General features: G+C 43.2%; 1 protein-coding gene across 7 annotated transcripts in view; it reads right to left on the reverse strand.

Annotated features, from left to right (window-relative positions):
* Nucleotides 1-18,713, reverse strand: part of PAK1 (p21 (RAC1) activated kinase 1) — a 120,048-nt gene that overhangs the window by 75,785 nt on the left and 25,550 nt on the right. For 5 of the 7 annotated variants that reach the window (XM_048840271.2, XM_048840324.2, XM_048840297.2 and 2 more), the window contains exon 2: nt 9,972-10,015. The exons of the other annotated variants lie outside the window; for them this stretch is intronic. The gene's annotated coding sequence lies outside the window, so the exon portion shown is untranslated. The remainder of the gene's footprint in view (nt 1-9,971; nt 10,016-18,713) is intronic. 7 annotated transcript variants of the gene reach the window in all.

Raw genomic sequence — 18,713 nt, forward strand, 5'->3', positions numbered from 1 at the left:
GAGAGTTTCCACAGAAAAATCTAAAAGTAACCCTCTTATCAGGCCATGGGAGGAGTGCTTAGAGGAGGTGATCTACAGACCAAGCACAGTCAGAAATGGAACATAACCTACTAGGTTAGCTAGTCCATTTCGCTGCCAGTGTAGGATTATTCCCCACAGTATGTTCTCCTGAGATTTTTCCAGGGCAAATTCTTCTTTATCTTGGTGTTTTCATACTTCAGGTATTTGCAGTGGTCATCCTGGCCTCCCATTAACCAAGCTGTGCCTATTTGGCACTTTTAATTCTTTTCTTATAAGAATCCTTACAGCTCCCCTAGTAATTTTTGTTGTTTTCCCTGAATTCCCTCCAATGTCCAATATGGTTTTGGTATTATGGAGCCCAAAACTCAAAGCAATATTCAAAACATAGTCTCAACAGAACTGCCTTGGCCTTTTTTTTGCCACTCTCCCATGTTTCCAATACACAGCTAATTTATGGTCTACTGTCACTGCTAGGTCACTTAGAGATGGGTCAAAACCAGAAACCCTATACTACTTAACCTTTCAGAAGGGTTTGGCTATCTGAACCTACCCCTATGATTTTGTTCCTGGTCTGATCCCAAGCTGCTTCTAGCTCTGATTCAAATGAGGCTGACTCATGATGAGATTTCAGCCCAAGAATGTTGGCTCCAAAATGCCACCATTTTGATATGAAGTCTCATCAGAACCTATCACTAAATTTTAGAGCCATCCCAACTAAAATCATCTCTCTGTTTCAACCTCTAATCCAATCTCCAAACCTCAGCCTATAAACTAATCTAGATCTGAATCTAAATACTGTCCCCGGGCCCATTGCTTCTCCAGTCTTCTCCCTCCCATTATCTATGTTTTGGATTACTTTCCTCCAGATTTGTTAGCTCTTTTTAAACAACCTAATTTTGCTGTTTTCTGCCCATACTTCTAAACTCTTTAAAAAGACTAGTCAGGCCAGAGCAATAAGAAAAGGGGATCTATACACCTTTCAATTCAGTTTAATCTGCAAGGCTGTGTCTAAACTAGGAAAATTGGTCATGTTTAAAAACATTTTAACTAAATAGTTTTTAAAACAGACAATTTTTCTGATCTAGGCATGGTGTGTATGTCATTTAAGCATGGTGATAGTCCAGTTCACATCATTAATGTCAGAGTCCGGCAGGGAAAAATGGAATAAAATACAACCTTGGTATTTCTAATGTAAAAGACAATTATATTAATGTCAAGAACCTAAATGGCACCGAGTATTAAAAAATACAACTAGATGAATTTTATAATAGGATTATTTGTCTGATTTAATTAGTGTAGATTACCTACTAAGAATTATGCCACGTGAGCTAACTTCCTTGTTGCTTTTAGTTGTTAACCAAAAAAAAAAAAAAAATCAACTTTTTTATGGAGAACTGATGAGAACTACATTTTCTTTTGTAAAACAGATTCTTTTTACCTTCATGCACACTATTCTTTCAAATAGGGATAGGAAAATTTTACAGAGAAAGGGTGATTATTTCTTAGTTTCTTTCAGTTACCAATTGATTAACTGAATTATTAATAGAAAAGAGCCATCTCGTGGAGCTTAAATATTAAACTTCTGTCCTCATCTCACCCTCTTTATATTTTCCCTACTACCCACTTACCATATTTCAGCCAGTTCATCTCATTCCCACTCTTTTTTCCTATTTGCTAAGCACACTGTGCAGGTTTTCTATGGCTAAATAGAGTTCATGGTAATAAACCAGGATCAGACTCAAAAATCTCAGACTGTTACAATTTCAACTACACACAGATCATCTTTAGCTGTCACTAGCATTAGATATCATGCGCCAGACCCTCCCTGATTTCAGTGGAGCTATGCTCCATCAATTGTGGATCTCGCCCCATATCCTTTTGTAGGTTACCACCATGGATAAACAAGCTACCTAATAGAGCAGAGGTCCCCAAACTGGGGTGTGTGCCCCCCTAGGGGGGCGCAGAGGAACATTCAGAGGGGAATGGCTGGGGCCCGAGCTAGCCCCCACAGGGGGTGGGAAGGGAGCACCACACAGCTCCACTCCTGCCCTGGGGACCTGGCACCCAGGCTCGGCTGAGGCTCCACTCCCAGTCCCACCCCCACCGTGGACCCAGTCTCAGCCCCCTTACTCCTGTCTGACCCACCCCCCGCCTGAGCCAGGGCCCTGCTCCAGGGGTGGGGTGCAGACAGGGATAAGGCAGGGCGCGAGGTAAAAAGTTTGGGGACCACTGGAACAGAGTATGATGATACATGGACAAACCCACTTGCCAGGACATTACAAGTGGACTGAAGCAATGAGAAGGGCTGGACAGAAGGGAATGATTAAATGTTGGGTTAGGGAAGGGAAAGGACAAGTTCAAAACCCAAGTTCACAACAGCACTGAGTTTTGGGCATAGGTGCTGGAACTAGAGGTGCTGGGGGTTGTCAATTTTGGTTGGACGTATTCCTGGAGGTTTCATCACATGACAACCTTTAATTCCTGGAGACTCCAGGACAATCCTGGAGGGTTGGCAAACCTAGCCACAACCCATAGCTTGAAGTGGATTCTATTATATACAGCAGTTTGGTTCTATGGCTCTCACCACCCCTACTATAAAAATTGCTCCAGCACCCCTAGTTCTGGGGAGATTCAACATTTGCATAAGACTGATCTTTAGTTAGAAGAAAAAATGAAGGAATGTTTAAGGTGATAAGGAGGAAGGAAGCAGAGAGATTGAGGGAGAGTCTAGCCATGTGGAAGATGACAGAAGGGAAAAGAACAAAAATAAATAAATAAAGGAAGACAGTCATCATTTAAATATCTTAAACATTTTGCAATATAATGCAAAATTAACCCTAAATGGCTGCAGCATTTATGAGCGGGATATCAGAGACAGTGATCAGCAATGTGGTGGGACGCTTATGTGGCCTTGGTGCAGCCTTAAGATTGATAGTTGGCCCCAACTCAAAAGCTGGAGTATTATTTACAAAGTGCCAACCACGCACTACGTGCCTTCCCAACAGTCAAGGATTAAGAGCTTGCCCCTGCTCCAAGATGCTTAAAATCTGAGGCCCTGAGTCAGCAAAACACTTAAGGGCATGCCTAATTTCCACTGGGAGTAAGTGAATCGGACTCCAACAGTACTTAAGCATGCACTTCAGTGTTTTGCTCTACTGAGGCCTAAACAGGAGCAGGGATGGGATTTACCAGAACAGCAAAGAGATGGATCAGTGTAGTGGAGTACACAGCTTGCTAGCTACATGTTTTCTGGGTTTGTTTAGCTCCTATCTAATTTCGTTTACACTGCCAGAGGGACGATGAAAGTTTTATTGTTATTAGAACACATATGCTCAGAAGTACTTTGAGTGGCTAACCTATCTGAAAAACACACAGAACAAAAATGCACAGTATACAATGTAAAAATTCTTGTTCACTTGTTAAATCAAATGATAGGTATGTGAAGTTTGGGCATAATTCATCAAATAGCTATCCATATTTTGGCACTCCACTAAAAAAAATAAGCCTCAAAAGGACACAGATATTTGCAAAATTATTCATTTGCTACATGTGTGTCATCATGCCAACACCACATACTATGTTATAATGCACACTGAAGGAAGATGTAATGAGGCCCTCAAGAGGAGATGATATTTATTCACATCTTGGGTTTTCATCTCCTAATGGCAACAACCAATTGTGTAAAATATGGATAAAAGCAATCAATAGAACAAGACCTCAAGTTTTTTGTGGTGGATGAAATCAGATTCTTTATGCTTCTCTAGAAGCTCCAGGGAGCTGTTTTCCCTTCCCTCTCAAAAGTACACCCTAGTATAGTCTAAGTCTGTGGGATAACAGATGGTGTTAAAAGGAGGGGAGGGAAGCAATTTGCATTTAAACAGTTGAAATAAAAAAGGGTCATGGCACAAAGACCAGCAACATTCACCTGCTGTTTAAATCCTCTGAGAAGCATCCTTAGTTTTTAACATCTGTGCACGCTATATTTACCCTCAGAAGCATGCTCTCCTAAAAAAAGCTACAAGCCCATCTATCACACTGGATTGACACAGTTTCAGTCACTGGAAATGTGACAATATGCAAACTCCACTGTTTAACTAGGAAGCACATGGCTGTTTGATGAATGAGTACAACTGGGTTCTTACCATGAGGCCCTCAATCACAACTACCACTGGAGAAGGACTGCTTTTGGATAGAGTAGCTGGTTCTGGGCAAACAAAAACACTGCATATGGTTCTTCAAATACAACCACCAAGTTTTCCAAGTTGGTGTTGTATCCATATGGCTCTGCAAAGGAACCAGTCTACAAAGACAAAATTTACTATGTCAGGACATAGCACTGTAGCGTATATGCTTCCTACATGGACAGAAGTGTTCTTTTCCATCATGTAGCAAATCAACCTCTCCCAAGAGGCGGTAGCTAGGTCATCAGAAGAACTCCTGTGTTGGCCTAGCTGCCACTGGCGGTTAGGGCAATGTAATTACATCACACCGGACAAGAACATTTTCACAGCCCTGAGCAATGCAGCTAGGTCAATCTAATTTTAGGTGAACGCCAGGCCCCAGGTTCTATTCCCAGTTCTGCCATTGACCTGCAGCATCATCTCCAGAAGTAGAGCTCTCCCACCTTAGCTGGAGATAATTTCCTGCCAGGTCAGGTTAACAGTGCACCATTTTAAAGGTTCTTGGCAATGCAAATTTTGCCCAAGAAATCATCTCACGATTTGTCCCATTACGTTACATCCCACAAACATGAAACTGAGCCTAAAACTAGCTGACAGGGTCCCTTTATTATTGGCACAAGAAAGATGGCATGCTAATACCTTCTGAAATGCAGATCCTGTGTGTTTATTTTGCAGCTATTCAGTTCAACGGCTAAAAAAATATTCTGGAATTTCCAAATTCGTGGGAGTGGCTGTTTCTGATTTTGTTTAAAGGTGTACCATGAAACAAGCCAGTAGAACAGCATGCTGCAAACCTATTCAACAGTCAAACTCAAGCAGCAGTGTTTGTGTCCAACATCAGTAGAACTGCAACATGTCATCAATAACTATTCAACAATCCCCAGTGTCTCTTTAAAGGTGCTTAGATTCTTTCCTTCCAACTGTCAGCTATTAAGAACAGGATCAAAGAACAGCACTGGAGATGGAAATTGTCTACTAGGACATCTATATCCTGTATCTATCCTTCTTGGAGGACCGTTTCCCAGAAAATAAAATTGTTTCTGTAACCAGTTGAGTTTTGAAGGTCTTCAGGAAGAGGGTTTGAAGGTAAGGTAAAGCTCAACTGATGTAAAACCTGCTTGCCCACATTGGAAAATGCTGTGTTAGAACAGGTGACAAATAAGATGTTAAAACATTACTTGCATTCTGTGTAGAAAAAGGACTGTTGCATTTCACGTCACATCAACTGGTTCTGATTTATTCCAGGGCTAACCATAACTAGAGCTGATTGAATAATTTAGTTTTTAGTTTGGTGGCTGAACTTTGGAAAAAAAATATTAGACATTGTTTGACCCAAAACAATTCCTCCTCTCCCCCTCCCCCCATGGTTTTGGTTATTTTTTGGCTTCATTTTTTAAAATAAATCTTGCTAAATTTTAAAACAAATTTCATTTTGAAATGAAAAGTCAATGTTTCATTCCACCCTTGGGGTGGGGGGAAGGTCATTTTTCCGCCCTGGAAGAAACCATTTGATCAGTTTGACCTGGAACTATTCCCAAGTTCAGTCAACCCAAAACTGCAGTTTTTGGTGAACTATTCATCCAAAAACTTTTGCCCAGCTCAAACCATGACTAGCCATTTAACTTACTCCTTTCTATGTACTGCATCTTTAAGTTTCCAGTAGTAGCTGTTTGCAGAAGGCTGCCGCCATTTAGCAAAGCAGAGATAATGCAGTACGTTCCAGAAAGCTCACACAGCGCTTTCCATAACTGACAATAAAAATTACATAGGCTGGAAATATAGGACTGCACTCTGTGGACAGTATACAGAACAAAAGAATTCAACCTGGATACATGATTCTCCCTGAGCAAGGACTGAAAAACCCACCTGCCCTTGGCAAGTAGGAATCTGCTATGAGATTTTCAAAAGCACCTGAGTTTGGAGCACAAGTCTCCCTGAATTTCTGAAAATTCAACTCATGGAGCTTTAGTATAGATAGTAGAATTGTTAGTGTGTGTTAATCAAGATCCTTAACAGACGTTCTCATTAGGAAACCCTAGGGATGGAATGAATCTTTCATTCATAAAGGAATATATTACTGGTATACAGCTATTCATCTCTTACGGAGCAACCCAAAGCAGCCACAGAAGAATAAATATGGCCACCAGCAGCTTGATCCAGGAGAAGCAGCATAGGAAAGAGACGACATAGCTGGGGGACATTCTGATCTACCCCTCTGAACAGGGAGCCAACAGCTACATTCACTTTTCCTGCATGGGCGCGCTGGGTACATACAGACTGTAACATTATTGATACCCAGGAAAGCTCTCCTGCCCCTGGCTTGAGGGCACCTGCCCATGCTCTCTACTCCTAGGTAGTAACTATATGTTTGGCTGTCTAAGATAGATGGCAGTTTTCCTCCAGGGCAACATTCAAACAAACCTGTTTAGCCTTGCTCCAACCCTCCTCCTGTGAGGACTAAAGTGACAGGCGGCTGATGTTTTGACTCGTATGAAATGCATTTTAGCGCAGTATCCCCTTAGAGAGCGATTATTCTCCCACTGCAATCACTGATTTCAATGAGCACAGGATTGGGATCTGAGAGCCTGATCCTCAGGTGCACCTTTATCTGGAGTAGCAGGTGCTCCACACATTTCAGGATCAGCCCCTCTTTTGCAAACCAGGTCACAGCCATTTAAGTAATCAATGCAGTGCCTAGGCAACAATATGTAATATTCAACACTGAATCTCCAGCTATCAGAAAAGGTCCTTGGCACAATGATTTAAAAAAAAAGTAGCCAAGGGGAAACTTGACAGTGGATCTTCTGGGGATTGAATTAGGACTCATTTTGGAACAGGGGCATAAGAGGGAATGTGAGCGCACTGTTGAAATGACAAGACAGGTTCTGATTTAAATGAAGCAAAAGCATTTCTGCTGAAAATCGCACGGTTATCAAATGCTAAAGAGACTTCCACATAAACACTGGATTAAAGAACTCACATGAAGGCAGGATTATTTTTCCATAAGTAATTTACATTTGAAGAAATAGGCTGAATGAGAAATATACAGTGATATTTTATTTACTCAGAGATCAGATGGACATAATCCAATAGTTGGTCATTGTCACAGAAAGGTATCAAACATATACACCAAAAACTATTATTCTTTGTATTACAGTAGCACCTAGAAGCCCCAAATGAAATCGGGGCCCCACTGGGCTACATACTGAACAAAACACCTAGTAATAGACAGTCCCTGCCCCAAAGAGCTTGCAATCTAAAAAGGCAAAACTAAGGAGGGGGAAAGGTTACTTTTCCCACGGTCATGCAGCAGAGCCAGGAACAGAAGGCAGGTTTCCTGAATCCCAGTCTGACTCCCTATCCACTGGACCATGTTGCCTCTCAGTGTTTCAGGATCTATATAATACTATGTTTCAGTATCTTCAATGGTGCCTAGCTCTTGAAGTGAATTAAAAGGCAACCTCTGAAAGCTTAGTGCCTGTGACGCCTTATATCATCTCTAGTGCTTCTAGTTTACAGTTTAACAAGAAAGGCTCACTGCTTTCAATGCCCTCACCGCTTCAAACAGAACTTTCTTCTGCACTGGCCAAGAGTGAGGATGTTCAACCCCGTGTGCTCACTTCCAGGAGTCAGTTTAGCGACTTGGCTTCTGAGAAATCTGCAGAGTAGCCCATTGCTGTATTACCTGACACTATTTCTTACAGTCCACACAGACCTAGATCTTTGAAAGCTCCAGATCAGCTGTGTAGCAGAATTTAGCCTCTCTGACCCACAATACTTAAAATTAAGGGCCAGGTTCTGACCCCCTTTGAAAATGCCTTCCAGATGGGTGTGCACACACAATGTAAGATATAAGAGTAGCGTCATCTTTCATCCATATTCTCACCACCAATATCATTTCCCTCCCAACCAGTTCCTGATACAATCCTCCATTTTGGAGATTTTTACGTATCACTGCAGAATCAACAGGAACATACTCACAAGCATACAGACCCTCTGCCAAAACCCAGAATGCATCTGCAGTTGGAAGATCTGCAGAGTGGCCTCTTCACAGATTTTGTGGGTGTTACTGTCAAGCACCAGGTAGCCAAATTTTGTTCCCTCCCTTATTTCAGGATATTCTATGGCCCCAATAACCCTGGCATATGAGCACTATGATGATGAGTACAGTATAAGAACACCACACTTTTTTTTCTTAATGTATTTATCCTCACAACATCTTCAGTGCTATTATCCCATTTTACAGATAGGCAACTGAGGTAGAGAGAGACTTGGCCATAGTCAAATAGGAAGACTGAGGTGGAGCAGGGAATGGAATGCACGTCTTCCAAGTCCAAAGACTAGTGCCCTAATCAGGGGACTATCCTTCCTCTCCTGCTCCCCAATGTAGCTAGCACCAAGTTTCTGTATGAAACCTATGATCCAGTTCCTATTAGGATTCTTTCCCTTGACTTGGATCAAGCCCTAATCTTGTTTAACACACACACACAACCAAGCTACCTCTCTAAAAAAGAAATTAAAAAAAAAAGTTTTTAAACTAGTCATCTGTACTAATTTGCAGAAAGCACATCTGAACCTGGATTTCACTTGTTGCACCACCCCTCAGGAAAAATGCAGATAAGGTTTTAATATGGCAATTAGGTACAGAAAGCCTTAAGTACAAAAGCTTGTGTGACAGTAGCACACAGTAATACTGCATATGAAGACTGAGCTTGAGTAGTTTTACCCCTGTTATCTGGAGTTTCTTTCAAATGCATACGGTTCTTCCTCAACATAAGCTTTCAGCCCCAGGAGCTTCCCAAATGAGACCCATCTGGAAGAAAAGTTGGCAGTGACAAAGAAGGGAAGAAAAGTTCATCTCTTCTCTCAGACCTACTTTTGTTAGTAGCCGGCAGATGCAGATGCATCTTTGTATGCTTATGATCTTAAATATCAGCTTGATGATAAGGCTGAATATCCAGAGATGTGAGAGGGTTTCCAAACAACAACTTAGAGGAAAGGCAATCCTATACTTTCGGTTGCATAGAACAAAGGCATCACAAATCCATTCTTGCCCTGTATTCCCCTGGATAGAATTCCAAACTGCCTCATATCTTGCATTTACAACTATGCAATGTGGGTGTAACGACCATTTTGCTCTGGTAGAACTGTACATCCATTTTGCACGAGTGTAAGTGACTACACAAGTAGTAGAAAAAGTCAGGCCCCCCCATCTCACCTCTCATTTTCTGTCTCTCTTCCCCTCCTTTCCCAGGTCTAATCTCCCAGTAGGATGCAACCACCAGAAGTAAACATGATCACACTTAATCAGGGCCAGTAATGACATGCCAACCAGTAGAGGACAGGATTCTGGAGAATCACATGAAAGACTTGTACATTATCATTCAGATGTTTATTCCATTTTGTCTTAGGTTCTACTCCATATTCTCTGCCCTCTCCTTCCCTCCCCCAATATACACACACTTCCTTTTTGGGATTATATTTTTTAAAGGCAGTTCTTTTCTGAAAAGAGTGACTCTGTAGAAATGACAGGTTTCAGAGTAGCAGCCGTGTTAGTCTGTATTCACAAAAAGAAAAGGAGTACTTGTGGCACCTTAGAGACGAACAAATTTATTTGAGCATAAGCTTTCGTGAGCTACAGCTCACTTCATCGGAATGCATCCGATGAAGTGAGCTGTAGCTCACGAAAGCTTATGCTCAAATAAATTTGTTAGTCTCTAAGGTGCCACAAGTACTCCTTTTCTTTTTGTAGAAATGGCACCTTCTTACCTCAGCAGAAGTTTCCAAGTACACTGAGGCTCATCTGCTGGCTCCTTTAAAAAAAAAAAAAAAAAAGAGGATTTTACTTATTTATTACTCCATACAGCCCGACAGTCAGTACACTTGAAAGAGTGAGCAGGACTGTACTCTTGCTTGTGGATTATCAACAAAATTGTATGCTAAGTTTCAATCAGTTACACTTGTGCAAACCCACTGACAGCAACTGGGTTGCATCAGTGTCACTGAGGGCAGATTTTGTCCTGCAGAATGTCTAGTGCTAGCTATGAACCATGAGAAGGAAAAGACCTCACTTGATACTCCCATCCCCAGGCGGAGCTTGCAAGGCTGGCAGATAGAGAAAGCATCTCTTTAACTGTGAGCAGAGTACATTTGATCTGGAGACACTGAGACAAGCACAGAGCCCTATAAAGCCACTTTTGAGAGTCACTTTTCGAAACTGTACCACCCCAAGACCCCCCCGTTCAGCAAGATATGTCAGCATGTGCCTAACTTCCAGCACATCAGCAGTCGCATTGACTTCACTGAGACTAGTCAAATGATTAAAGTTTGGCACATACTTAAATACCTCGCTGAATCAGGGTCTAACACAGGGGCAGGCAAACTTTTTGGCCTGAGGGCTGCATCAGGTTTTGGAAATTGTATGGAGGGCCAGATAGGGGAGGCTGTGCCTCCCCAAACAGCCAGGCGTGGCCTGGCCACTGCCCCTTATTCCCCCCCACCCCCGCTTCTCGCTCCCTGATGCGCCCACCCCCTTGTGACTCCTGCCCCATCCAACCCCCCCATTCCCTGATGGCCCCCCCGGGACCCCTGCCCCATCCCCTGACCGCCCCCAGAACCCCCACCCCAATTGCCCCCTGCTGCCCCATCCAACCCCTCCTCTCATTCCTGACTGCCCCGGGACCCCTGCCCCATCCAACCACCCCTTCTCCCTGACTGCCCCCAGAACCACTGCTCCCCGCCGCCCCATCCAGCCCCCCCCTTTCCTGCTCCCCCCGGGACCCCTGCCCCCATTCAACCCCCTGGTTCCCTGCCCTCTGACCGTCCCAATTCCCCTGCCCTCTATCCAACACCCTCCCCCCCGCCCCACGCTGCCCCCTTACTGCGCTGCCTGGAGCGCCGGTGGCTGGCGACGTTACAGCTCCACCGCCCGGCTGGAGCCGGCCACGCACCGTGCAGCGCAGAGCACCGGGTCAGGCCAGGCTCTGCAGCTGCGCTGCCCCAGGAGCTCGCAGCCGTCTGCCCAGAGCATGGCGCCGGCGGCTCAGTGAGCTGAGGCTGCGGGGGAGGAGGAGGAGCAGCAGGGGAGGGGCCAGAAGCTCCAGGGCCGGGCAGGAGGGTCCCGTGGGCCAGATGTGGCTCGCGGGCCTTAGTTTGCCCACCTCTGGTCTAACAAATAACAGGCCTGCCTACCGATTCTTGTAATCTAGGATTTAATCTAGTGCCTTGGAATATATAAATAACTTCATTTAGAAAAGTTATTACTTACAGGGCCTGCTGTAAATCTCACTAGGATTTAATAGGCTAGTTTCTCAGAGATCATTGCAGCTTTTTTAAAAACAACTTTATATCATTAGTTTTAGAAAGAGTAAAAACAAACAGTAACAGCTACATTTATCTGTGCAACAATTGTCAACCTAGTCATCATCGGGGATTGTAACTATGACCTCCAGAACAAAGAGCAGGACCACTACAGCTTGAGCTGAAGGACTAAGCCGTATGGCTCAGTGGCTCTCAACCTTTCCAGACTACTGTACCCCTTTCAGGAGGCTGCTTTGTCATGCGTACCCCAAGTTTCACCTGACTTAAAAACTACTTGCTTACAAAATCAGACATAAAAATACAAAAAAAGTGTCACAGCACACTTTTACTGAAAAATTGCTCACTTTTTCATTTTTACCATATAATTATAAATCAATTGGAATATAAATATTCTACTTACATTTCAGTGTACAGTATATAGAAAAGTATAAACAAGTCATATGAAATTTTAGTTTGTACTGACTTCACTAGTACTTTTAATGTTGCCTGTTGTAAAACTAGGCAAATATCTAGATGAGTTGATGTAACTCTGGAAGACCTCTGCATACCCCTAGCGGTACGCATACCCCTGGTTGAGACCCATGGGTGAAGCAGTCTAGTATCCTCTGTGGATCAGGCTCAGAGGGAAATGCATAACACACTGTACGACAGATTACCTATGCGCATGTGAATAAGATGAACACCGCAGGAGTCTGACGTGGGAGAATCTTTACATACCTAGGGCATGGCTACACTTGTAGATGTAGAGAGCTTTGAGTTAAACCCACCTTCGTAGAACGCAGTAGGGAAAGCACTGCAATCTGTCCACACTGACCGCTACAAGCGCACTGGCGTGGCCACGTTAGCAGCTCTTGTAATGGCCACAGAGAGCACTGCATTGTGGTAGCTATCCCAACATGCAAGTGGCTGCAACATGCTTTTCAAATGGGGGGGTGGGGTTGGAGTGTGACAGGGAGTGTGTTGTGTGTATGTGGAGGGAGAGGGAGTGGGTTTGGGGGCAGCTGAGAGCATGTCAGCATGCTGTCTTGTAAGTTCAGACAGCAGCAGACCCCCTCTCCCCTCCACCTCTCTCTCTCACACACAGCATTCCACAGTAATGGCTGCTTTGTCTCGGAGCAGATAAACATGCCGGCTGTCAGAATCGGAGCTTCCAAAGGGCATAGCCGCATTCCTACAGCAAGTTCAAAACAATGAGAAGAGTGGCCACTTGACTTAAGGAGATTATGGGACGTTTCCGGAGGCTGATCAGAGCACAGTAATGCAACACCTCGTCCGCTCTGGCGCTGCGGCACTCCAGTGGGGGCGCAGCAAACGTTATTCCACTCGCTGAGGTGGAGCTACAATGCTGCTGGTACCACGGAGTCAGAGCTCTCTACGTGATTTGCCAGTTTGGATGAGAAGTGAGCTAGCGCGCCCGGGGCTCCTTTATTGCGCTGTAACTTGCAAGCGTAGCCAAGGTCCTAGTGACAAGAGTGTTAGGCCTTGTCTACACTACAGAGTATTGTCCGGAAAAGACAGCTTTTGTCAACAAAACAGTGAATGCGTACACACTGTGATGCAACTTTTGCTGGCAAAAATGCCCTGTTTTGACGACAAAATAAAATCACCCCAATGATGCATCAATGGTGTGGTTTCCAGCCTTAAAGCTGAATTTCCTGTAGGCTTTTTTGTGATTTTAAAATGAGATCTATAATGTTACCCTAATTTTTTTGTCATCATCGTTTAGTAACATCTTTTAGCTACTGAAATGTTAAGTCGGGGGTGACAGTTTAAGAATAGGTTTAGGTCTGAAGCCACAGTCCATTAAATCAGGGATTTGTGTCTAGTTATGTAAAACGTGAATTCAAGAGCATGCTCCTATAATTTTGCCACACCCACAATATTGTGTTTAGCTAGTGTGTTAAGTCGAAACAGGCCTTTTCAAGAGAGCCTTCCTATAGGAAGGGTACCTACAACAAAGTTACATCCACAGACCCCTGTTTATTGGGGAGCAGAGCGAAACTGCAGCATTTTTGTTCTATAGACAGATACTTAATTGTACAGCATCTAGACATCCAGGTGACAGGCATCTTTCTACAGGAATAAGCTATACCCATATAAGAACCTTTATATCGGTATAACTATGCCCACATTAGGAGTTTTTTTTAGAAAATTAACTATTTCTCTATTAAAAAAAAAAATCACACCCCTAACCAAAAACATACCAAAAATGTTTGTAGACCAGGCTTTAGAAATGCCTTAAGATGGGCTGGGCAGCCTAACCAATGGGTCAGTGTTATTTACAGTATCTGCTGGACCTATATTCTGATCTGCTTGAAGAAAGTTGACATTTGACTGAACACAGTTGAGCGGCTGGGTGATTTTTATTAGAGGCCAGCCTGAACCCGGGAGTTTAGAGCAAGATTCAGAACCCTTCTCGGAGATCAGCAATGTTCCTCTCTAGGATTTTGCACACAGACACAGGCATACACTTAAAGGACACTCAAATCTGGGGTTTTATTCAGATCCTAACAGAGATAGGAGCCATTTGTAGAAGTTCAGAGTTAAGGTTTTGGCTCAGGCCCATCCCTGGTTTCATCTCTAATTTCTCTCTTCAGACCCCACCCCCAAATATCACCCAAAAAAAATAAAGCTGCCAGTAGCTAAAACAAAGGTTTTAGGGGATTGGGCAAAGAACACAACATTCCTGTCTGAGTGCAATGAAAACAGTTTGAACAAGCTTTCAAAGGTCATTATCATGACAAACTGCCAGAAACAGGTCATCCATTTGTAATTAGGGCTGCGCAACTCAGCTCATTTCAAGCCCAATACTTTTGCTAAATTTGCTCAGTTTCCCTGAATGGCTTCCAGAGTACTTGGCCCCCCACACTGGCTGCCACCCGAAGCCAGGTCAAACGGAGCACTTTGCCTGAGTTCTGCTTTGAGATATTGGGGTTCTGGATGTCTTTGTACGAGGAAAATCTGAGAGCATCATTTTTTCAGTTACACAGCATTCCATGGAGCACCAAGCTCTGTATGAGGCAGGAAAATGCTCGTAATCCCAAGTGCATAAGGATCATTCTGACTGAAAACGTTAATTAACTGAATTGCTTCGTAACTGTGAAGCAATCTCTGGAAATTGATCTGTTTAAAGGGAAGAGGAAAATATACACAGACCACCTATTGCGAGCAATATAGCTTTTCCATCTAATACTTATGACTTCTGTTAAGAACTCCACATATTCTTTTGTCCTGTCATTTTTGTGGATTCAGAATTCCAGGATCAGTGCAAGGCATATTAGCTGTCAGCCAAATAGATGGGAGACAAAATAGAAGAATGGTTTCAGAGTAACAGCCGTGTTAGTCTGTATTCGCAAAAAGAAAAGGAGTACTTGTGGCACCTTAGAGACTAACCAATTTATTTGAGCATGAGCTTTCGTGAGCTACAGCTCACTTCATCGGATGCATACTGTGGAAACTGCAGCAGACTTTATATATACACAGAGAATATGAAACAATACCTCCTCCCACCCCACATTACCAGCAGGACAGTGGGGTGGGAGGAGGTATTGTTTCATATTCTCTGTGTATATATAAAGTCTGCTGCAGTTTCCACGGTATGCATCCGATGAAGTGAGCTGTAGCTCACGAAAGCTCATGCTCAAATAAATTGGTTAGTCTCTAAGGTGCCACAAGTACTCCTTTTCTTTTTGAAAATAGAAGAAATTACTGCAGGGAAGGAAACGGTTGATATTCCTTCAGCACTTGTAAATACCGGTCACCGTGAGAATAACTCTTCCGGGGAGTTTTTAAAGCAGTCTATAGCAAAAGTTCTCTCTGCTATATACTTTTATTGGACTCTCACCCACACCAAGAATTTCTATAGAACTATTAGTTTCATTTCCATTCAACCCTATAAGGTTTTTCCAAGAGGGTAATATAGTGTCTCTAGAACAGTGGTTCTCAAACTTTTGTACTGGTGACCCCTTTCACATAGCAAGCCTCTGAGTCTCTAATAAATTAAAAACACTTTTTTATATATTTAACACCATTATAAATGCTGGAGGCAAAGCGGGGCTTGGGGGTGGAGGCTGACAGCTTACGACCCCCCAGGTAATATCCTCATGACCCCCTGAGGGGTCCTGACTCCCAGTTTGAGAACCCCTGCTCTAGAACAACAATATTTGCAAATGGATAGCATTTATCCATAGCCTCATTTCACAGTGGTGTAAACTGAGGCACAGAGATGAAGGGTCTTGAACAAGGTCACAAAGCAAGTTAATGGCAGAGAGGAGACAGAATGCAGATCTACAGACTCCCAGTGTGGTGCCCTGTCCCCTGGATCATGCCATCTGCCCCTCCTTTCCTCCTCTCCACAAGAGAGACTTCCCATCAAAAGAAGCAGGTTAGTTTGTGGTTATCAGATTATAAACCTGTTCCAACATTTTTTCCCTGTACAGACTAGAAGTGATGCTGAACTGTGAAATCCAGGTACGGATCTACATTCTTACAATGTTAGGAAGCATATTCATTTTAGCCATTAGAATTAGAGAGGGTTCTGACCCAAAACCCCGGCTCCAATTCATTCCTTTTCTCCTCATGAAGATTTCCCACAGTTTCTGCACTTCGAGCAACGAAAAGTCCTTAAAAGCTCTTTCACAAAGCAACCGTAAAATGCCACCAGATCGGAATATTCACATTTAACATCCATTTTGCACTCGCATTACACTGGAGTAAATGACTGTACATGGTGGAAGGCAACAGGGAATCAGATCCTCTTATTCTGCTTTCCATAGTCCACTTAGAATATGAGCTCAAAGTTCAATGCTAGCTCAACTCTTCTGGCCCATGCTGCGACATGATCATCAGCTGAAGTATGTAACATGCGCTGAAATACGTTCATTTACCCATCTTTGTTTCAAACATCCCAAGAATATCTTTTTGAACTGCAATTTGCTTATTCTCGATGCCCCTTCTTGCACACACACTTTTCAGTGTCTATCTGCATACTTTTGCGGGTGACTGAAGGCAGGTGCTCAGTCTCATTTACTTACAGTTCCAATAGGACATGTCCCTGAAAACAAAGAGTATCCCAGTTTATCCTGATGTTTTTATGTAATCTTAGGCAGACTCAGATCCTAGCAGTGTCATTAATCTGCTAATCCAATAAAACTGTCAGGTAGCTGGCTAAGCTCATGGGCCCCCTCAGGGACCATTCCTACAAACCTGTCTCACATCACTAGCCTTCCCCATCCAAGTAGGGTTAGCAGACGTTCCAGAAAACAAATAATCTCCTGAGTTTCTAGACCCATCAGGTAGCATCTCCCATGACAGAGAACAGCCAATATTCTGTTGCAATGAATACAAGAATGATCCTTCATGTAAACTGCAGGATAAAGACCAACCTTACAGTTTTTTGGCTATCCATCTCCAAAACTGCCTAATGCCTCCCTGCATTGCCTAGAATCACTATATAATCTCCCTGTATTTTCTCTCAAACTAAGCAGCCATGAAACAAAGTGGTAACTGCACTGCACATCACAGCCCAGTTTACGTAAAAACTGCTTTTGCTTGTGTTATCTTTCCCCAGAGCTGCTCCTAGCCCACTTGTGTTCCTACAGTAAGGAGAAGGCATATTTCTCCCCACCCCCGCAGTTTCAAAATTCTCCTGGCCCTAGGAGAGCCCTCTCTCCTTGTGCCGTATCCTTCTAGCTCTTCACTTTGAAAATCTGTTGAGCCTGCAATTGAATCATTAGTGATGTTGCTGATCTATTAGCACACAGTAATCATTAAGTACAGCTGCTGCTTGGATTTCTCAGCCCAGGATCTAAGCTTTTGGGGATACGTCCATAAAATATATGTAGTGCTCCGATTCACTCCCCTAGGTTAAGCAAGTGTGCCATTTATTTATTTATTTTTAATAGGAAAGACGGTGAAACATGTACACACAGAGATAGATAAACTCAGCTTTGTGCGAGGATCAACTTTCAAAACACGGTGTCAATTACATCCCCCTGCACCAGCTTGGGTGACATTGGCACATAGTATCACACATTTTAATAGGATTATTACCCTGCCGGCAGTAAATAAATAGAGTGAAACCTGCAGTAAAAGCCACCTCCAATCAGTAACCCGCTGTCTTAAATGGTCACTCAACTTAATCATATATTAACAAACACCACCGGTAAAAATGTGCTAGCCATACCTCAGAATATTAGAAGTAAGGGAATTTTTCAAATCCAATTTACTTGCCTTTACTGTGCTCATGGTTTACTTTTGGTATTTCTCTCAGTGAACAATGAAAATCAATTACGCTAGTTTCACTTTTGCGTAATGTTTGGCTTTTAAAAATTGCAGGGGAACTAGTTGTTAAAAAATTACTGATTTCATTGGATTTTATTTTAAATTAACTTATATGAACTCTTGCTGATTTTTTTCCGCTCTAAATTTTAAATCTGGTTCCAAATTTAAGTTGACAGCATCTCTTTAAAGGAACCCCTTTAAAAGGTCCCTTTGAGTTTTCCTGTACAATTTTGTTTTCCAGTTTTAACCTTTTGATTTCAATGAAATTACACTGGTGTAATACCTTGTCTGCACTAGGGATTTCTCCCATTGGTGGCCAGCCACCAATGAATGAAAATCCCCAACGTAGGCTGGCAATACCATAAACCGCAATCTGCATGTGTACACTTTACACGTACTTGAAGCTGAGACAAGCTCTGCTGATGCAAATTGCTGCTTGCAGTGGCTTTACCCCAGAGAGGCTGGCCAACCAAAGCTTTTATTGGAGTAGATCCCCAGTATAAATAAGGCCTATGGCTGTACTAGAGAGCTTACAGTGGTGCAGCTGCATCGGTGCAGCTGCACTGCTGGAAGCGCTCTAATGTAGCCACTCTAAGCTGATGAGAGAGAGCTCTCCCACCGGCTTAACTATTCCAGCCCCGCGAGCCGCGGTAGCTGTGTCGGCGAGAGAAGCTCTCCTGCCAGCATAGCGCTGTCCACACTGCACTTATGTTGGTGTAACTTACATCACTCGAGGGGCTGGTTTATTGGACATAAGCTATGCCAACATAAGCTGTAGTGTGGACATAGCCTAAGAGAGATCAAATTTAGGCTCCGTGTCTACCAGGCAACTTATTTTTGCTGGCCCCTCAGGCTGTCCCTCAGGGCAGTTTCACTTTCTAATGCAAAGCCTGTACCGAGCAATATAAA

This window comes from Caretta caretta, chromosome 1 (assembly GCF_965140235.1).
Source record: "Caretta caretta isolate rCarCar2 chromosome 1, rCarCar1.hap1, whole genome shotgun sequence".
NCBI lineage: Eukaryota > Metazoa > Chordata > Testudines > Cheloniidae > Caretta > Caretta caretta.